Genomic DNA, 23233 nt, shown 5'->3' with positions numbered 1-23233 from the left:
CGATTTTATTGAGTTTTCATGGGACAAAAAATCCAAGAGATGCAGAAGCATCCCTCTAAGGGTTGCATTAAATTGCCTAAAAGTCCCTAATGGAGACAACCTATCTTGGACAAATGAGAAATGGATGGATGGATATTCATTAAAATTATTGCTTTCAGAAATAAATAAAATTCTCCAACTGTAATGCGTATCATCTACACAGCTAAATTTTTCTTAAATTTCCACTTGCTGATGAAAATGCTGATCAATTTTCATATCTTATAGCATTATAGTTTTTCAATGAAAGAAAATATATATGTAGATTAGTTTCATATTTTAACATCAAGTGAAATGCAAGAATAGTATCAAAAATAAATGATTTCACAACAATTCTGTAATTGTTCTGAAGTCATCACAAAGAAAATGCACCCAGGAGTGATAGCATTTAAACTCAGGTTTTTTATCTACTGTATTATCATAACACTACCAATGCTAATAATTGCTTCATTAATTTTAAACTCAGCTAATAGCATGTGCTTGTAGTTTTATTTCAATTTATTTATTATTATTATTATACATCCCCAAACTGAGTTGTTGCAAAGGTGGCATCCTATGATAGTACCGCATCAGAAGTTACTGAGCTCTTCAGTACAGCCCATTATACTGTTAATGTTTGCTTATGAAGATTACAAGACTGGGTGCTTCCTTTATGTACCTGTATGAGTCATTGTTGTGTTGTATATAGCCATATTCACTGCTTACTACAAAAGAGAGTCCAGATATTTTTGATCCCCCACATAGTATACAAGTTCAAATAACTTCTCCTGATCTCTTTTTCCTACATAAATTCCCCAATGTCTATCCTTTAGCTATCCTCTTATCCACCACTGCTAACTTTACATCTAGACCCCTTTGCTCCAGTTTGCATAACAAGTGAGTAATTTACTGAGGTATAACGTATCCTTCAAAAAAAAAAAAAGACTTGCTGACCTCCAAAGTGTATCCTGTTCTTATCCACTCAATCTGTTTGATATAACTTGCTGCCTATGTCTTGGAGCCCTTTTATGAAGTGAAACTGCTTCCTCTCTCTCTTTCTCTCTCTCTCCCCACCTCCTTTATGCAGTGACTCTATTTCCTCTTGTGCCACTCTTATGGAACGAGAAAACAGTTTCATAGCCATGCCTCATGCCTCAAACAATTTGATTAAAGGCATTGCTAATTCTTTAGCACATTCTTGTAATACATAAGGTTATATTCTATCTAATCTTGTAGCTGTATTCACTTCATGTAACTCTGATTCACCATCAGCTCTTGTCACGAAGCTGCAGTATCTTCATCTGGATCAATATACCTTTGCAAAGTGATCGTGTAATTCAACTATTTCATCTACTTCAGTCCCCTCCTTACATCAGCATGCATCAACATTATTCTGCCATATTCTGCCTTAGTCATTCTTCCTTTCACCTTCCACATACTGAAAGAACTCTTTGAGGTTCTTTCATCCTCAGAGAGCTAATCTCTCAGCCAATTTCCTCTCGCACTCTAATTTGGCCTTCCTTACCATACTTGGTCACCTTTCTAGTCTGCACTTCATACTGTTATTGAGTTTGCTGATCACCTTTCTCTTCAAATCCCTCCATAAACTTTTTTTGTAGTTCATGCTTACTAATTACTTGATTAATCCTCCTTACGCTAGGTATGTAATCTGTACTATTTCCCTCAACCAACCCTTTACCATTTCCCCATATACACTACTAATATCATTCCTCTGCAGTTTTCCATGCCATGATTGGATGCTACTTCAATCACCCTCCTGAGTTTGTTGTAATTTGGCATACTCCTTATCTGAAAATTCTACATTTTTAGATCATGTTTGCTCTTAACATTTGGTTGCAATTTTGCCCCAGCCACCTTGGTTGTAGACAAATCCTTTGATGCAGTCACAAGATCTGGAACTCTCAGTTCCCTAGTATCCTCCATCATGGGCTGCCTTGGGCAGTGATTTCTTAGGAGCTATATCAATTCCATTCCCTTCTGTCTATGAGACCTATCCATACAATCCATTTCTCAATATTTTGAAGTTCCACATAACAGTTACTTGTCATCCACTCATTCATCTTATTTGTCAATCCATATCATCTGCATCATATATATATATATATATAATATACATTATATATAATGTATTTGTCAGTGCACACCATCTGCATTATCCAACATTACACACGCACACCATCGTGTGTGTGTGCTGAAAAGATGTGATAATCACCATGAAGGAATTGAGGTAAAGCCATGTAACTTACACATTATCTATATATTCCCCACTGAGTGTTATGCACTTGTTACAACACTGTTGCATCATTTGCAATCCTCCGAGAAAAAAGTTGCTCTTTATAAGTTACTTTAATATAATTTTTGTTTTAGGTGTTTATCAGAACTTTTCAGCCCCCCCTGTGTGTGTGTGTGTGTGTGTGTGTGTGTGTGTGTGTGTGTGTGTGTGTGTGTGTGTGTGTGTGTGTGTGTGTATTGGATGATATATTAGTGAGTTGGGTATGCAACTGGCTTTCAGATAGGTATCAGCAAGTTGGAGGGGGGTTGCAATACCCCAGAAAAGAAAAGTCACTAGTGGTGTGTTGCAGGGAGCTGTTTTGGAACCATTGTTATTTAATTTGTATATTAATAACATTGGGATGGGTTTAACTGGAGAGATACAACTCTTTGCAGATGATGCAAAACTGGGGAGAGTGATGAGGAATCAAGCAGTTGTTGTAGCCTTACAGGAGGACATGAATAGATTGTATGAGTGGGCAAGTGTTTGGAACTGTCAGTTCAATGCTGCAAAGTGTGAGGTTCTGAAATTTGGTAGGTAACAGTGAGATGCAAAGTATGTACTTGGTGGGGAAATTCTGGAGGAGGTTGAGGAGAAAAGAGACCTTGAGTGGTGGTGGACAAGTATTTGACGTTCAGGAATCTCATTGCACAAATTGTAAGTTCATCATATCAAATTATAGCAATGATGCATGCAAAAATAAAGAGGTTATGGTTCCTTTGTGTAAGGCCTTGTTCAGGCCTCATGGATTATTGTGCACAGATTTAGTCACCTGGTTTTCATGGTGATGAGGATATATTAGAAAGGGTCCAGAGAAGATTGATTAAGGTGGTAACATATCTTTGAGATGGGGTATAAAAAATTGAAATATTTAAGTCGGCAAGGAATTGTTACTTGACTAATATGGAAAATAGTTTTCATAGAATGGGAGAAGAGGGTAGAACAAGAGATCATCCCTAGAAACTATATAAGGTAGGGTGTAGGTAAAGACATGAAAGAAAAGTTCTTTGCATGGAGAGTGGCTGACAAGTGGAATGCACTGCCAGACATTGTGGTGAATGCAGATACGTCAAATGAGTTTAAAGGATGGTGTGATGTTGTATGTAACAATGAGTCATTTGATTCCATTGAGGTATGATGTTAATAATAATAATGTTGGATTATATATATATATTATTATTATTTTTATTATAATGTGACACCTCCAAGGACTTATTGGGAGGGTACTCTACTCTACTCCACTATATACTCTTGCTGTCTCCCCTACTACTTAATTCTCCAATTACAACACATTGACACTACTACTTCCACCACCACCAACAGTATTCCTTACCTGTAAATTGCTCGTGTTGTCACGGCAAATTTGCCTGTATGTGATATGAAAATCCCGAGTTTCTGGGAGGAAAAAAAACCCTGCTATTTCTGTATGAGATCAGCTGACTCACTTTCAATTGAAAAAGTCCATATAAAGAGTCTTCTCTTCATGACGAGAATCGAACTTAAGTCTTTTCCAGTCACAGGGGCACAATGTTCCATTCTTCCGATTGTGCTATGGAGGTGCTTATATATATATATATGAAACATTATTCTTATAAATACCTAGTGGATTCTGATTAATTGACAACATATTATATATATAACATTATTATTGTACAGTAAAACTTGTTCAAAGTGGAATTGCAAGGGACTGAATATATTTTCCACATTGGCAAGTTTCTGCATTATACAAAATTTCCAAAGAATTTAAAATCCATTCAAATCATATTACATGGTACATACCTGTTTATGAGTGAAAATTGGTGGCACTGGCTCTTGTAAGTAGTTGATACTTGTAGACCTATGTTATTAAAATAATAGTAATAATAACACATTATTAAAGTATTAATGCTCTATTACACTGCACATTACACGTTTCCAATATACAACTCATTGAAATTTCTTCCACAGATCCAACAAAGAAACTTGTTTCCACTTTTTTGTGATCATTTCTTTTTGAATGCAGTCCTTAATTGTATATAATAGTTCTGGCTGGAAGAGTTTGAATCAATTGCAAACTGCATTACTTCACTGATGCAGTGAAGGACTGTTCATGTGAAATATCCTGTTCTCCTCCTGCTGCTGCTTCTCCTCCTCATCCTCCACATCTTCATTTTGTAGAGCAGCTGTAGCAGATTCAAAGCTGTAATGTGTGGCTAGCTGGTCATCACTCTGAACAAAGTTCTCTGTATCACAGGAAAGTTCTTTTCCTTGGCAGAGATTGGATATTGCAGCAATGTTTTCACTCGCCTCCTCCAAATTATTTCCACATCACTTTCCCCAAACCCAGCTTTAGCAAAACACTTTTTTTACTGTTTCTGCTTTAATTTTCATCACTGCAACCCAATCCAATTCACAGCATCCAGAACTGATACAGATCTTGCTAATGCATAAGCGCTATCGGATTCTTCTACATTCGAAATCAAAGATTGCATCAGAAATCATCTGTAGTGTGATTTGAATGTGTAAATAACACCCATATCCATGGGCTGTAATACACTTGTTGCATTTTCTGGGAGCCAGGCGATTTTCACATTTGAAAGGTTAGCTTTGGATGGCAGGTAGCATTGTCAAGAAAAAGGATGACATATTTTCCTGCTTCATTTTTGCATTAAACATGTTTAACCACTCTTCCACTGTAGCTGCAATCATCCAAGCTTTTTTATTGTTTCTCCAAATCAGTGGTAAATTATTAATTTTCATGTTCTTGAAACATCTTGGTTTTGCTGCTTTTCCTATCATGAGAGACTTTTCCATTTCTCCCACCATATTCCCACACAACAATACTGAAAGTCTTTCTTTAGACATTTTGCCCCCGGTACACTTTTCTCCCTTAATCCCGAGTGATTTTGTTGGTAATGCCCGAAAAAGCAATCCTGTTTCGTCTGCATTGTAAATGTTTTTAGGTTCATATGCTGAAATCAATTTTAGCAGTTTTGGTTTCCACTCACTCACTCACTACACTTTCATCCACATCTTTAGATTCCCCACAGGCTTCGTTCCACACAATATTGTGCCTCTTCTTAACTATCCAACCATCCTGTAGATGCCTTAAACTGATCATTCCCGAGAGATTTGGCTGCTGCAAGAGCTTCACTTTGGACCATTGGACCGGATATGTGAATATTTTTTGATCTTGCATTCGTGAACCACTCTCACACTACCTCGTTAATTTCCCCATTGCCGGTTACCTTTGCCTTCCTCTTCATTCGACCGTTTCCTTGCAGCCACTTGTTCATTATTTTATCCTTTTGTTTAAGTGTGTTGTATACTTGCGTTTTGCCACACTTAAACCGCCTCATCATTATTTCCCTTACCGAGAGTTTATCCTTTTCTTTAGCTTCAATAACTTCGACTTTTTCATTTAGCGACAATGCCATGTACGATTTAGCCATGATGCAAAATATGAACTGATCAGTTTGTTGAAATTTGGGTTACTGAAATGTTTGGAAATACCGGAAACTGACCAACATTAATTCTCAAATGAAACAGTAAAAGCAACACAAGTGCCAAAATCTAATAAATATAGGTGTATATTTCAATCACTTTCCGCTTTATACAAGTCATTTTTAATAAATTCTTCAAATATTGCTTTCCGTTTCCGCGTTGGGCAGATTCCGCATTATACAAAATAAATAACACTGTAATGCCTATTCTGACCGGGACTATAATTTGTTCACATTGAGCAAGTTTCTGCCTTATTCACGTTCCGCCTGGGACAAGTTTTACTGTATAACATTATTCTTATATATATTACAGGGGATTCTGGTTAATGGGGCCACATCGGGAGTAGCATAATTTGGTCAATTTAAGCAGCTGCTCCACTCATACAAGGGTGCAGAATAAAGAGTATTTGAAAGGGATATATGCATAAGACACAATAAGTTTAGACAAGTTTTTCTTTGTTTGAGTAGCAAAATTACTGACTTAATGATAAACTGGCTTTAATTAAACTGAAATATTTGCCATAAAAATAATTATGGAGTTACAGGGTCCCCTCGTGGGGCCTGTAACCTCTAGACGGCTCATCCCCAGGTGGCAGATAGGGGAAATCCTCCCAGATATGGGTGGTAGGAGGGAAATGAAATACCTCCCATAGACCAACAGCACTTACCAGTACTGGCATGAAGCCGAAGATGCAGAACATCTATATAGGGTTCATCTCCAGACAGTTACTTGGCATGGATCGGCTTTAATGGCAGTAACACTGTGGTAGAGAAGGCAAGAGGGAAACCACTCTGCTACCTTCCCACGATAACCTTGACAGCAATGATGGATATCATTGAAAGAGGGGACAGCTGCCAGCCTGGCAAACCAAGGCAGTACCTCTGGGCACAGAGGAAAAAGGAAGGTGTAGACACAAATTAGACCTCTGCTGAGTACACATGATATTGAAAAAACTGATTTTTCTCTAAGCCAAAACCCACTTATGACCAAAAACACTCATCAAGAAAAATAACTCAAGCACATGGAATGTACAAGACCTTTACAGAGCAGAAAACTAGATATTGTACAAAAAGAAATGAAAGAAAGGAGCATTGATTTACTGGGTACCGCAGAAATCCATTGGAGAGTCAAAGGTCACTTTAACTCACAGATGGGTAATCATATCTGCTTCGCAGGCTCTGATTCAGTCAGTAGGAATGGGGTTGCAATAATTACTAGCAAGACATTACACAGATCTATAACTGAATACAATCCCATTAGTGACAGAATGATCTCAATAAGAATTGACTGTAAACCATTAACAATCACATTTTTTCACATTTGCACCAACTGCTGATACAGATGAAGAAATGATTGACAACTTCTACAGAGAACTGAATACAAACATTGAAACAATACCTAATTCCTAATCAAATACCTAAAAAAGACATATTAATCGTAATGGGCAATTTCAATGCAAAAGTTGGTAAGAGAATGGACGATCATAACAGGAAAGTACTTAGAGTTTTTGGCTTGAGCAACCAAAATAGCAGGGGAGAAATGCCAATTAATTTCTGTCTAGAAAGAGAGATGAATATAACAAAAACATGCTTCAAATGTTATAATTGTAGACTATATACCTGGAGATCAACTGGTGATAGAACCAAAAACCAAATTAATTTTATCGTATTCAATCAGCGATGGAAATCCATGATGAAAAATCTAAAAACGCTTCCAGGTGCAGACTATAGCTCAGATCATCAACTTCTCATAGCAGCCATTAAAATGCATTTAAAAGTGAATAAACTAACCTATCCTTCAAGAATAGAGGTCTCAAGAGTTAATAGTAATTATAATATTGCAGTGGAAAACAGACTTTCAGAATTAAGAACTGTATAAAGGAAACAGTACTGGAAGAGCTTTGGTGTGAAACAAAAGCAATAATTCTTGAGACAGCAAAAAATACAATCCCCAAAAGAACAAAAATAAACAGTTCATTGATCTCATGTGAAACACTAGTTCATATTCAAAAAAGAAGAAAAATCAAGGCAACTGGACTTTCTAAAGAAAAATTGACAAAAGTATTCTGAATTATCAAAATGTATCAAAAAAAAAAAACTCTGCAAGAAAGACAGACAGTTTTTTCAAGAGCAGTGTGAAGAAATTGAAGAACATTCTAATAAAAATCAAATCAAAGATCTATTCAAGAAAATTAAACTCATAATTAGAAACTTTAAACCAAATAACTGATACAAATGATGTACTCGAGATGGAAAAGTTACTCTGAAAATCTTTATAAAGATACTACTATCTCATTTGAAGAAAGACGAGGAACTCGTACATGGGTGGTCTGAAAAGTTCTCTGCTTAATAATGAAAATTGAATTTATAATTTCAAAATTATTTTTATTTTTCAACATAATCTCTCTTAAAACTAATACATTTATGCCAGCGATGCTCCACCGCCATTATCCTGTGCTGTAGTGTTTCTCAGTAAGATCTGCAAAATACCCTTCTATAGCTGCAATCACCTCTTGATTCAAAGAAAAACACTGACCAGCGAGGAAGAGTTTTAGTTTTGGGAAGAGATAGAAGTCAGTGGGAGCCAAATCTGGAGAATAGGGTGAATGTTCCAACAATTCATATTGCAGATCCCTTTATTTTTCCATTCTCAAAACACCTTTGTGGGCAGGTGCATTGTCCTGATGAAAGATGTTTTTTTCTTCTGCAAATCAGGTCTTTTCTCACAAATTTTTTCATCTAGTCTGGTTAAAATATTGGAATGATATTCCCCAATTATTGTTATTTTACCCTATTCAAGATAATTTAAAAACAAAATGCCTTTAGCATCCCAAAACACCGATGCCATGATCTTGTCTTATTTGGCGCTGAACAACTGGCTTCTGTCCACTGTTTTGACTGCTGTTTGGATTCTGGTGTGTACTGGTGAATCCAAGTCTCATCCATAGTAATAACTCAATGCACAAAATCAGTTTTATTCTTGTTAAAACACTCCAAGCACTGTTCAGAGATTTATATGCGAGTGCGTTTTTGATCTGTGCGGCATCCATCTTGCACAAAGCTTTTTCATTTGCAATTCTTCATGCAAAATGTATCTTACAAATTCTTTTGAAATGCCTATAGTCTCAGCAATTTCATGCACTTTGACTCGCCGATTCACCCAATACCATATCACGCACTGATCAATGATTTCTGGTGTGTTACACTTTTTGGACGTCCTTCACGTGGATCATATTCAAGGCTGGTACAGCCGCGTTTAAACTCTGCAGCGCATTTCTTAATTGCCGAAAACAAAGGTGAAGAGTGCCCATAAACTTTTATGAACTTCGAATGAATTAAACCTTCTTTTACAAAGAATTTTATAACTACACAATACTCAATTTTATCCATTTCAAGGGATACAGACAACACTTTGGCTTTCGACAGCTGTATAAAAAAAACTACTTGATAGAATGACTTGCGATTTCACATTGATGTTTACTACAGATGTACCAACTTAGAAAAAAAAAAGCTTGCCGATATTGCTGCCATTTATGGTTGAGGCTGAGAACTTTTCAGACCACCCACGTACAAAAAAAAAAACTGAACATTTTAAAAGACGAAATTGAATGGGATTTGAAAACACTCAAGAAAGATGAAACACCAGGGTTTGATCAAATACCAAGTGAACTACTCACAATCTTGGGGCCTAATGGAACTGAAATTATCTTTAGACTATGCCACAAAATTTGGGAAACAGGCATTTGGCCAGTAGATTGGGTAAGATCTATATTCATACCATTGCACAAGAAGGGAAATACCAATGATTGCAACAACTATAGGACCACTGCACTGATTTCACATGCAAGCAAAATTCTGCTATATGTGATTAAAAGAAAGACTGAAGAACTACATTGAACTACAAATCCCAAATGAACAGGCTGGTTTCATGTCTGGTAGAGGTACCAGAGACCAGATTGCAAACTTAAGGCATCTAATAGAACAAACCAATGAGTTCAATATCCCAGTGTATCTCTGTTTTGTGGACTGTACCAAGGCATTTGACTGTGTCAATTTGGGAGGTACTCTGGAAATGTCTGAACAAAATGGGAATTCTAAAATACCTAAAAAAGAGATTATGGGAGAGATATAAGGAGAGGGGTGGAGAGCAGATGCAGGAAGAATATAAGACTCAGGCCAGGAGAGTGACTAGTATGGTGAGGAAGGTAAAACTGGAATATGTGAAGAGATTGGCACTAAGATCCAAAGAAAATCCTAGGGAATTTTTTAGCTATGTGGCCAGTAGGAGGAAAATGATTGTGGAAGAATGACACTGTAGGATAAAAATGGGAATAGAGTGACTGATGCAGAGGACATAGTGGAGTTGTTCAATGAGCACTGTATCGGAGTATTTCATTCTGGAGAAGAAGGTTTTAATACTAGAGAGGTTTCAGAGGGGGGCAGGTAGGGCAGGTTCGAGGTTTAGAGGTGCAAGAGGAGAGTGTGTTCCAAATACTGAGTACTCTGGATGTCAGTAAGGTAGTGGGACTGGGTGGTATTTCACCACAGATTTTGAGAGAATGTGCTAAAGAACTGACAGCTCCTTTGACCTGGCTTTTCAATGAAAGTATGGCTATGGGAAAGGTATCCAGGGAATCAAAGGAAGGTAAGATAGTGCCATTGCATAAGGGTGGTAGCAGACTGGAAGTGTCTAATTATAGGTCAGTTTGTGTGTAATCAGTAGGTGTTAAGCTCTTGGATAAATTAGTGAGGGACTATATACAGCATTGGGCAGATGACGGGATGTTATCTGTGAGAATCAACATGATTGGTTAAGGGGGTGCTCTTGCTTTAGTAATATGATTGTCTTTTATAATAAAGTGACAAGAGCAGTTGTTGAGGGAAAGGCATACACTACTATTTTTTTGGATTTTGCAAAGGCATTTGAGAGGGTGCCACATGATAAGCTGATATTTAAGTTAAAGCACATGGGTTTAGATGTTGGGTTAGTCAACTGGATTCAGAATTGGCTGTCTGATAGGTATCAGAGAGTTGTGTATGATGGGGGCAATATCAAGGAAGCAGAAGGTTACAAGTGGGGTACAGGACTCAGTACTGGGACCTGTATTGTTTAATTTTTATATCAATGATTTTGTCAATGGATTGCAAGGGAATATTCAGTTGTTTGCAGATGATGTGAAGCTGGGAAGGGTTATTAGTAATAGTACAGATGTATTGGCTATGCAAGAGGATTTAAATAAACTAGACAGATGGGAAAATGAATGGGGGTATCAGTTTAATGCAGCAAAATGTAAGGTCTTGAGGTTTGGGAAACATCGATGGGATGCTGCATACTCTATGGGAGAAGTTATACTGGAGGAAGTAGGGGAGACAAGAGATCTGGGGTCGATGATTGATAGAAACTTGAAATTAAGGGGACATATTGCAAAGGTGGTGAAGGTAACACAGAGGATTGCTGCAATACTGAGAAGGATGCTGACCTGCAGAGATAGAAGAGTTATCATTCCATTGTATATGACCCTGATTAGACAACACTTAGACTATTGTTCTCAGATTTGGTCCCCAGGATTTGAAGGGAATAAATTAACTGTGGAAAGGGTGCCGAGGCAGATAACAAAGATAGTTTTTAGGACTGTACAATGTTAATTATGAGGATCGGCTGAGGGAATGTGGACTGCAGAGTTTGGTGGATAGAAGAAGGAGAGGTGATATGATTGAGACTTTTAAACTGTTGAGAGGCAGTTACAGAGCCTGTGTAGCTCAGTGGATGTGGCATTTGCACACCACGGCGCTTGGCCGTACGAAGGAAGACTTGGTTTCGAGTCTAGCCTGTGACTAGAGGAAATTTTTCTTAAGCCTTTTTTTCGACCGGTTCCCGAGTTAGTCGATCTCTGGCACGGGCAAGCGGGTTTTTCCTCCTGGAAACTTGGGTTTTCATCCTGTAAACTCAAGAAAATCGACCGTAGAACCCACATTATTTCAGACATTAAAGATATTGTGTTAGGGACCACGAGATGGTGGCATATTTGAGCCATCTCTCTTCACTGTGTACCACTTAATTAGTGATAGCCTTGGGCCATCTATCTCTGATTGGTACCAGTGGAGATTGAACTGCCCACTCAGTCTCCAAAAGTTAGATAGGGCTAAATGGCCTCGCCTACTCCCCGTATAATGTAATAAAAAGGCGTTAGCTGATTTTTTTTTTTTTTTTTTTTTAAAGGCGGTTACAGGGTGGACACTGAGGAGTTCTTTCACTTGGTGGAGCAGGGGGAGGGAGAGAGATGACAATGGGCTATCCCTTTAAAGTACGAAAGGAAGCTGTGAGGAGTGGTTTCTTTGTGTGGAGGGTAGTGGAACAGTGGATTGCATTGCTTGATAGATTTGTGAGTGCAAGAACGGTCAATAAGTTCAAGGAGTGGTATGATAGACTTCGTGTTTCCTAGGAAAGACCTCCTGCGATGAGTCTCTTGACTCTATGGAGACCTTGAATAATAATAATAACTTAATCGCTTATTTGAGATTGTTTATTGCTGGATAAGAAGCAGATATTTGGTTTCAGCATTGTTTTCTTTCTATTCAGTTGGTTTTCCAGGTGAGTGTTTGTTATTTATGATCCCAAGCACGTCATTTGATCCATGTGTGGGTGCCATTACTGTGAATGAGTTTAAAGCAAAGTATGATAGACACTGTGTGAATGCTCAAGAGTTCTTGACATGATGTTTAGAGCTTCCCTCGATGAGTTTAAGGACTCCTTGGAGTTGCCTGTAATAATAGGTTGTGTTGAAAGAATACAGCATATGTCGAGCATGCTAACCTGTTTTTGGATACTCGACAGCATTCATTGGGGATCTTTCTTACTGTCAAATAGAGATTTCAGAATATTGTCTTCCTGAGAGCTCAGTCAGCTCCATTTGTAAATTTTCAGATGCACTAGAGATATCAACCAGATGTGGTCGCATAGCCAGTTTTAGTGTGAGATCATGTTTCTCAAAACCTTAAAGCCTGTCATTGTATTCTTCAGTGAATACAGTGAGTCTACGACACCACTGTATTCATTAATATCACAGTATCTTAAGGTTTTATTACTTCACCTTTCTTCAACTACCTTTGCCAGTTCATGAAAATGTTCAGCTGAAATTACAGGTTTGTAAAGAAGAGTTTTGAAGAAAAAAAAAGTCTTCCTAAATGCTTGAATATTCTGCTACATTTCCTATGTTGATATTTAGTTTTATCCCTGTGACAGGCAGCATATTTTAGAGTGAAAAGCAGATCCACACTTAATGGTTGCTAATCATCTTGAAGCATGTTGTGAAACTGGTGATGCCTTGAAGCATTTTTTCGAATATAGTTAACAATATCAATAACTTTCCTTAATGTGTCTTTTAAAAGAGTATATTTGATAGCAATATTACCAATATTCCAATAACTAAGTTATTGGAATATTGTATTTCATTTTGTAGCAATGCAACAAATCCTTCATATTTTCCTCGAAATAGGAGCACCATCTGTGCATGCACTTACTAAATTACAAATTAAGCTCTGCTTCCTGACATTTATCTTTAAATATATTAAGAACATCAATTCCACATGTTCTCCCCATGAGAGTAGCCAAAGTTAGTAGTTCCTTATAACATTGAAAATTTGCAGTTATAATACATATATAAAATAAAAATTGTGCTGAGTTAGTAACATCAGTGGACTCATCTAGGGCAATCGAAAAGTTTTCATTTTGTCAATTTTTTGAAATGTTACAGTAACATTGCCAGCTGATTCATGTTGTTGAACTGTAACTAGTTCATTGTGAAAGAGGAAGTTTTGTATTTGTTAATTTTATCTGAATCCAAACATGCTACAACTCTGACAATACATCAAATGTTTTATGATTTCCACATCACTGTATGGCTTACCTTTTCTTCAGACTATATTTGCTACTTTATAAGTTTGCTTTGGTGATTTCATTACTTCATCTGATCATCTCTTGAAATAATCATTGTTGTTGGTTTTTTTGAAGCTTCATATTTCATATAGATTTTCTTGGTTCTCCTTCCATTACATATTTGTATTCCTTATATGTGCCATAATGCTGATGAGCATTGTATCATTTCACTGTTGAAATCGTAGATCACAAAGTAAACACACCATTTTATCTTCGACAGCAAGCATGTAGTACTGAAACTGTCATTCTTCATTAAATACTTTGTTCTCCTCCTTAATTGTTCCTTTCTTCATATTTGGAATATCAAATAAAATTAAAAAAAAACTTAATAAACGAATTAAAAACTTTTTCTTGTTTAACTTGTTATAAAATGACAGTACATACTCCAGCATTGCAATATAGCAACACACATGTAAAACTAAACCTCTTTTTTTAAATTTTTTAAATCAAGCTGACATTATGCCTAGTGCTCATAGTGTCCATTAAGGACAAATTAATATAATATAATAGTGTGCAAACTATTGAACAACAGATAAGAATGAAATGCCAAACATAGAATAATGGATGGATAGATTGATAATAGTGGTTGATTTTTTAACATTGTGCTTTCAAAATAACAATTTTTTAAATAATTAATTAAGGTACATGCCATTTGAGAATGTATAATTTGTAAATGATGAAGATACATAATTGACAAAATATGCAAAAAGGCTGCCTCAGAATGATGAATGCAGTGTAAGGGCTGCAGATTCCCATCACTATCCTAAGAAAACACATTTGTCTCCCCTCCACACACACACCCAATCAGATGTGGTTACAGTCAAAGAACCTGTCATGATATGTGGTGTGTCTGCTGATAGAAAAAGAGGAAATTATGTTGAAGTGAGATGTATTCCTCAGAAGGTGGCAGTGGGAGTTTTTCAAACACCCCAGCACAAACATGTTAAAAGATTGCTGAATGAAACAAGTAGTAATAGCATAATGGCAGAAAACATTCAACATGAATGCAGTCAGAAGTACGTATCACTACTTGAGGTAGAGAATACTATCAATAACCTGAAATGTCAAAAGGCAGTTGAAGTAGATGATATTATTATTCCAAGACCCTCTCATGTATTCGAAGAATCACCATGGGAGGTTCCTTTATCTTACACACACACAACTCATCATACCATGCCTCAAATACATTCAAATTCTCTCAGGCAATGCATTCCAATAATTCCCTTGCTCATGCCCTCCTTATAAAGCTTCCAGGACTGACCTCTTGTTCTCCTCTCAACTCACCATTTTTTAAAAAATCTCTTCAGCATTAATCCTATAACAACCCATTACCAATGTGTACGTCTTTATCATATCAACCCTCTTCCTCCTATCCAGTAGATTGCAAATTGCATCTTTTCACTCTTTCTTCATACTCACCATTCCAGAGACCAGAAACTATCTTACTCAATTACCTCTGGACCCTCTCCAATATCTTGTCATCCTTTCAAAAATCCAGTGACCAAATCTATGCAATAGTTTATATGTGGTGTAATTATTGTCTTATACAGTGGAACCAGAATCTTCTTACTTTCTAAAGTCAGCATCCTCTGCTTCATTGCTGGAATTTGTTGTGTTGTCCTTCAATTTTGGCGATGTGTCCTCTTAATTTTAGATCCTTATCCACCACCACCACCACCATCCCAAGATCTCCACCTCCAACAATATATCCCCCACCGAGTGTAAATTTTGCATCCCATCTTTGTTTCCCAAATTTTGAAACCTTACATTTTGCAACATTGAACTGGTATCCCCACTTGTGTGCCCTTTACTCAGTCTATTCAAGGCTTCTTGCAAGGCCACAACATTGCTCTACTCCTCATAGTTCTTCCCAACTTTGCATCATCTGCAAACAATTGAATATTCCCATTCAGATCTTCCCCAATATCATTAACATACAGGTTAAACAGTATTAGTCCTAAAATAGATCCCTGAGGCACACCATTAGTGACTTTCCTCTTCTGGGATGTTGCTCCCCATACACAACTTGCTGATATCTATCAGATAGCCATTCTCCAAATCTACTTGATCCAATCCAGTACAGTGATATTTGACCAGAAATGCTTACATGTTGAGGCATAAAAGTTTTTAGTGACTAACTGTATAATAATTCAGAAGGCCTGATTAGAGGGTCGAATTCTGAATGAATGAAATAGATGAGAGTGCCTATCTATAAAATGTGCAGTAAAACAGTGCAAGAATTATAAATGAATTTCCATACTGTGTTTTTTAGATAAGATTTGTGCAGATACTTAAGAATATGAGAAAAATTGTGGAAGAGAAACTAGGAGAACAACAAGCTAGTTTCAGGTCAAATAGGAATTATCAGATTTATAAAAAAAAATAGTCGAGAAATCATGGGAATATAACAAGATGCATTTGTCTTTCGTGCCATCTTATGTTTCACTGCGATTTCACTCCCACTCAAAGCTGCACACAAAAAACAAAAAATATAATGAATACAAAATTATAACTACACAGAACACTGCTTACCGATCACAACTATCATACAACAATTTTTTTTTTTAAGTTAAGGGATATTACATCCTATATTGTTTCATTGACTTCACTTTACTAACTAACTTAAATAAATTTGTGTTGCCGAATTGAAGCCTTTGGCTCTTCATATAATTAGTAATTATACAACAATATTTAAAAACTAACTATTGCTAATACCGCACACAATTTCAAAATTTAAACTTATCTTTTCACAGCAATCTCAATGAACACAATTATGGATCTGAGCGCTGGGTTAGAAATAAAACAGTTGATCAAAGGCTGGAGACCACAGATATGAGAGGTCTGAGAACGATTAGGGATTGAACAGATAGCACCAATGACTGTTCATGTTAAATACAAGGATATTAGGAAAGAATGTCACATTTTTAGCATACAAGAATGTGTTAGCAGAGTTAATCTCAGGCATTATGTTCACTTAAACAGAATTGGGATGAAAGTAAAACAAGTGTTCTTTGCCAGGATGCGAAGAAAAAGACCCAGAGGTAGACAAAGATAAAAATAGTTTCATTTAGTTTTATTAAATATATTTATTTATTTGGTTTTGAGTCAATTGTTTCCTGGATTCTAAAAATAGTAGAGTTAAAAAAAAAGATTGAACTCTTGTATATATATATATCTAACACTCGGTGTAAAAATAATCTCTTTAAAGAGATAAACAAATGGCATAGTCTCAATGCAGAGAGATTAAACAAAATTAGTGCAGCTGACAGGATTTTTAACATAACTGAAACAGCAGACATAAATATTAATAATCCGTCTTATTGAATTTTAATCTTATTCATGCTTCTAGCATTCACGTGTTCCAGCAATTCATTCCACTCACTATTCCTTTTCACATAAAAAATATACAAAATTGGGATAGCTTCATTCTCACCCTCTATTCTGTGCATAATGTTTTCTGTATTAATCCTGTGTAAACTCATGTCAAGCATATCTGTCTTGTCATCTCTTTTCTGCTTAATCTGTGATTTCCATGACCAACAGTGATATCATCTTAGTTACTCATCTTTTGAGCTTCTCCAGAGTTTCCACTCATAATGAAAACTAGAGGACTAAATCAGGAGTAGTCCATGTGTGGTCTAACCAATGCTTTATACAATGGCATTACTACCTTCTTATCCCTACTCGTGAAAGGGCTCCTTATCGTCCTTCTTAACAACAATGTATGTGTGGTGTTTGTAATATACTATCTGAACTTCAGGCTCCAAATCTTATTCGTGTTTTGAAGCACAGTTCCAGCAAGCTGGCAGCTGTACACCCAGGTTTTTCATCCTGTACAGGCAAACCAGCTATTAGAACACATGCAATTAACAGACATAATACACTGGTCTCATAGCCTGAGTTTCTTTGGCCATAAATCCAAAATAACAGTAATAGCAACAGCTTTACACTTTTTTTTTGCTCTAAAGTGAAACATCTTGCATTCATTAACATGAAAACTGCAACACCAGTCATTCTTTCTTCCAACCTAAAAGTCTGTTGAAACCTTCCCAAGAGAAGTTGGCCTTAACATCATTCTGTATAACTCTTTTCAACTTGACAAGCAACTGGATATCTTCTGTCAGCTCTCGTGAGATATCGTTAACAAATAAGTTACAGTAGGACCCAAGAAGAGAACCCTAAGGTTCACCATTGGTTACCTTTCTTTTCTGAGACAGTGCCCTCTCTTCCATGATAATAACTTGCAGTTATCATTCAGAGAGCTAATCTGCTTTGTTCTGACCATCTGTTATTCGATTCATCCGATCTCCTCCAACTTGCACACCAACTTATCATATATTAAGACAGTGAAGTAAAGTTTCACGTGTTTCTTTATAAAATGCAAGTAGACTGCTAAAGTAAGACCTGCTTTTCACAACCAGTGCTAACCATCATAGAGAATCACACATTTATCAACTGAATTGTTTTGTTTGTAACCAATTTCTCCAGTACCTTAACTGCAGACATACAGTCTAGTCTGTAATTAGAAACTTCAATCCTAGCACCATTTTTGTGCAGCAGCTCTATTTTGCCTTTCTGATCTTTGGAAGCCATCCTATTTTAAAATTCTCATTAAGAAACCATGTCAAGGGTATGGTCAACCTTTGCACATTGTCAAAAAATATGTAGTACATCATCCATTTTCACAACATTATTAACATTTAGCCTACTCAAAACACTGTTATTATTGTTCCACGGAGTCATGAGAGTCATCAGGAGGCCTGTTTTAGACACAAAGTCTATTATACCCCTACTCATTTGTAGTCTACACTCTCACTATTGTCTCAGGCAGTGTATTCCATGCAAAAAACTAACTTCTTACTCTGTTATTCACCACTTCCTTTCACAACATCCAGAGATAGTCCCCTTGTCCCTTCTCTTGTTTTACTATACAAAACATCTTAGGTACATTGGTAAATATCCCTGAACAAATTAAATATAATCATATCACCCCTTCATCTGGTGACCAAGCCCTGCACATTACACATGTTCAGTCTATTTTCATAAACATTTTGAAGTCCTTAATATCATTTTGTTACTTGCTTTTCAAAAGTTGCTTCATCTCCTTCAAAATCTGAGTTCTGATCTGATCAGGGCCTTAGACGATGGAACCACTACCCTCTTATTTCTGTTAGTCATCATCCTCAGTATTGCAGCAGTCATCTGGGTTGTCTTCACCAACTTTGCAATGGTTTCCCTGAACTTAAAATTTCTATTCTCCTCCACTTCCTTCAGTATATTTTCACCAATAGAGTATGTAACCTCCCACCTGTGAATCCCAAATTCACCTGATTGAACTTACATTAAACTTACATTCCCATTCATTCTTGCATATTTTAAGCTTATTCAAATCATTCAGATTTGAATTACACAGGATTAATTCAGAACTATATTAGCACTGTTACTAATAACCTTCTCTATTTGAACATTGTCTTCATTGTTCAGTTATTTGACTGAATATTTCATAGAATCTAGTAGCGATATTATTGATATAAAGATTGAACAGTCGTGGTTTCAGTACTGTCCTGTGGAACTCCAATGGTAATCCTTAATGCTTCTTTCCCATGCACAGCTCTTTGAGGTATACAGCTCCAGCCAATTTCCAGTCCAGTCTACTAATCTGGTATCTAAACCCATACATTGCAACTTAAATATCACAAAGATATTTAAGTTGCTTTTCAAAATCCAGAAAAATGACAGTATATTCCTTTCTCATGAACTATTGTTACTTTATAAACCTCTAGTTTTTTTCATTCTAGTCATCTTCCTTGTAGGTGCTTCACATTGTCATTAACATCAGTATGATATATACTGACAGAGATCATTAAATCATTTCACAAATAGAAAAGAATTCTAACACTTGAGGAAAACTCACATAAAAAAATTTATTAGCCTAGAATTTTTGCCTAAAGTATCATAGGCATTGTCAGTACAAGATTACAGAATGGCAATTAAAAACATTAACAGGTAATTCTAACTATATGTCAGTAATTTCCTAACTTATTTAAAACATACATTTATATTTTTTATTTATTTTATTTTTTTTTGACAATATAAAGTTAAGAAAGATTAGTTGATTTCCAAAGTACTATTTGCCACAAAGAGGATAGACATAGACCATTGGATCTGTTTACATTAGGACAGTGAAGTAAAGTTTCACATTTTCTTTATAAAGCTGTTCTATGAGGAAACAACTTTTATGAAGACCTCTTATCTTATTCCAATGAACTCTGTGTTTAGTGTTGATAGCATGCTCTGCAAGTCCAGACAATTGAGGCTAATGGTATTTAATATAAGACTTGTGTTCTTCTAGCTTGAATAAAGGCAGATCTTGCTGTGTTTGTCTGAAATAAGATAACCCACAAGAGCAAGGAATCTGGTAGATGCCTGGATAATTGAGAAGCGAAAAAGGAGGATATTCTTCTGATGGAGCAAAAGGCAACAAAAATATAAATTAAAAGAAAGGCAACAAAAAAAATTTTAAAACTTTGCTATGCATTCACTAATGTCTTGCACATATGGGATAGGATTTCTTCTGTCAGATCTCTATTTGACAGAAGAAATTAGTATATTGTGTAATAATAAAATTAGTTTAATCCTTTATCCAAGTGTGAGCAAACAAAGTTTGCGCCTGAAAGTATCTTCAGGACTGGGGTAAGGTGGTACAACACCAGGGCAATTCGTTGCAAAGGTGGAGCAAGATACCAACTCTCCTATCTCAGTATCTCCTATAATGCAAAACACATCTCCTTGCAGATATGTCTAATGTTATGCATTAAGGGAAGGGCCACTACCCAGACTAGTTTCGACCTTTATTGAGGTCTCTTCAGTGCGAGCCAGGCCCAAGTGGAGACACCAGGCAGAAGCATTAGCAGGTCATCTCTACCTATAAGGTAGAGTGGAATTAATATGTTGTAGTTCTTTCTGTAATAGTTTGTCTGAAGAACATAATGAACAAAATGTCCATCTATCTTTGTGGGGAGATGGCACTTTTTGCATCAGCTAATCGTTCCTAACTTTATATTGTCAAAAAATGATTTATTTATTTTTTTAAATAAGTTAGGAAATTACTGACTTTTTATTGTTATCTTATATTAGCTACTTGTTGGTGCTTTTTAGGAAAACTCACATTTTAGAATTGCCTGTTAATGTATATATATATATATATATATATATATATATATATACTATCTTTGATAGTATATCTTTATGCTGGTTCAAGATAAAGAGTGTAAAGAGGATTTGAAATTGGAAGTGACCATTACTTAGTCCTAAGCAGGATAAAAATGGATATTATATTGAAATGAACAGTATGTAAGTTTCAAAATAATTAAAGTTGAGCAGCTTTTTTTGAGGTAAATTGTAGTCTCAACTATACAAACATTACTGAAGAAAATTTTAAATCTGAAGAACCAAAGAGGAAAACAAGAACCAAACCTTGCTCGGTGCAAACTCTGAAGAAGACATTGATTCATTCAGCTAGGGCTGTGGTGAAGTTGTCTGTAAGTATAGAAAAATAAGAACCCTGTGGTGGACACAAGAAGTTAAAGAAGCAGTCTCAGAAAAGAAGAAAGCATGCTAAAAGTTTCTAGCAAATAAATCAGCAGATGTCCCTAAAATGCAGAAAAAAAAATGTAAGAGAGCTAAACTATGCGTAAAAGTAACTAAACAAAAGTCATGGGAGACTTTATAGAATATAGAAAATAAACATCAGGAAGGTGGAAAGATGTTCAGGAGGCTATAGAAAAAGCTTAGAAATGGAGGAAAGCGTACTGTAAAATGAATCAAATATGATAAAGGTGATATGAAAAGTGAAGATAAGGATATCCTAGATGTCTGGAGAAATTTTCTGGCCTGTTTGACTGAGTGGTTATTGTACCCGCTCTCCAGCTTATAGTTTCCAGGTTTGAATCCTGCCATGGGCATGTATGTTTGTGATTATCTTTAGGTGGGAGATGAATTTCATTGCCTCATGTGAGATCACTTCCCCATTTATTAGAGGCCTGAAGTGACTTGAAAATGTTCCAGAGGGTTTCCAGACTATGTAAAAATAAAAAAAAAAATAAAAAAATATAAAATTGATAAAAATGGGGAAAAAAAACCTTAGCCCACCCAAGATACAAATGTATTATAGGTTTACTAATAATCTGAAAAATATGAAAAAAAAAAAACTTTGAAAGACTATAAATGAAACAAGCAGTGACAGAACCATACTAGAACATTTTCAAGAGGAATGTATAGAGGAGTACTTTTCATTACTTCAGGTAGAAAAAGCCATCAAAAACTTGAAATGTGAAAAGGTAGCTGGAGTAGATGATAGTCGACTAGAAATGCTTAAGTATGGAGGTATAAAAGTTTTGCAGTCGCAACACTGCATAATTCAAATTGCTTGGTCAGAAGGTTGAATTTTAGATGATTGGAGTAGAGCTCTAATAGTTCCCATCTATAAAAAGCGAATGAAGCTGAATGTGAGAATTACAGAGGAATTTCTCTACTAAGTGTTCCAGGTAAGGTTTATGCAAGCATAAATGAAAAGAAGTTCAAAAAGATTGTGAAAGAGAAACTTGGAGGAGGAGAAGTTGGGTTCAGACCATATAGAGGTTGTCAACATTAGATTTTCAATTTACAAAAATAGATGAGAAATCATGGAAATATGACAAGGATCTGTACTTAAGTTGTGTAGAGCTGGAAAAGGCATATGACAAGGTGCCCAGAGAAAAGCTTTTCAAAACACTACAATTATATAGAGACATACAGACAAATCAGCCTTTGGACCACATGCAATTTACAGACAAAAATACTAGTAGTGGTGGTAGTGGGCAGTAGATGGTGTTGGTGTAGATGATGATGGTAGTGGTGGTTTGGTGTAGTTGGTGGATTAAGTTGTGGAGATGAAGAGTTGTTGAGTAGGTGCTCTCCCTCGGTGAGTCTTTGGACTCCTTGGAGGTGTCATGAAATAATGAGGTAAATGGAGCATTATACAGAGCAATACATAGTCTATATTTAAATTGTAAGTCAGCAGTTAGAATTGAAGGAAATATAGGAAGATGGTTTTATGTAAAATCAGGAGTAAGACAAGGATGCACATTATCTCCACTCTTATTAATTATCTATATGGATCACATTATGAAAGCAAGTGGCATTAGGTCTGATATTAGAATTGGAGATGTCAAACTTAGTTTTTGCTTTATGCAGAGATGTTGTACTCGCAAACACATCTAGTGCAAGTCGCCAGGATTCTCTAAATTGAATAACAGCTGTAACCAATTTGATATAAACATCAGCAATAAAAAAAAAAAAACTATGAAAATAGGCAGAAACATTGAACACACCAACTGCATACTGAATTGAAAGCCTATAGAATAAGTAAAACATTTCAGCTATTTAGGCACAGTTTTTAGTGAAGTTGGCAAGTTAAATCTGGAAATAGACAATAGAATAAGCAAAGCTGATATGGTGGGTATCCAG

The 23233-nt window shown here is 36.1% G+C and overlaps 1 long non-coding RNA gene across 3 annotated transcripts in view; it reads left to right on the top strand.

The window, feature by feature from the left end:
* LOC150101009 (uncharacterized) overlaps positions 1–23233 on the top strand; it is an 81734-nt gene that overhangs the window by 40130 nt on the left and 18371 nt on the right. For all 3 annotated transcript variants that reach the window (XR_016549145.1, XR_016549144.1, XR_016549146.1), the window contains one exon: positions 16480–16767. This is a non-coding gene — a long non-coding RNA (uncharacterized LOC150101009). The remainder of the gene's footprint in view (positions 1–16479; positions 16768–23233) is intronic.

The sequence above is a fragment of the Typopeltis vanoorti genome, chromosome 12, assembly GCF_054136105.1.
Source record: "Typopeltis vanoorti isolate ZY-2024b chromosome 12, IOZ_Tvanoo_1.0, whole genome shotgun sequence".
Lineage (NCBI taxonomy): Eukaryota > Metazoa > Arthropoda > Arachnida > Uropygi > Thelyphonidae > Typopeltis > Typopeltis vanoorti.
The sequence above is the reverse complement of the archived record's forward strand: the minus strand, read 5'-3'. Positions and strand labels throughout refer to the sequence as shown.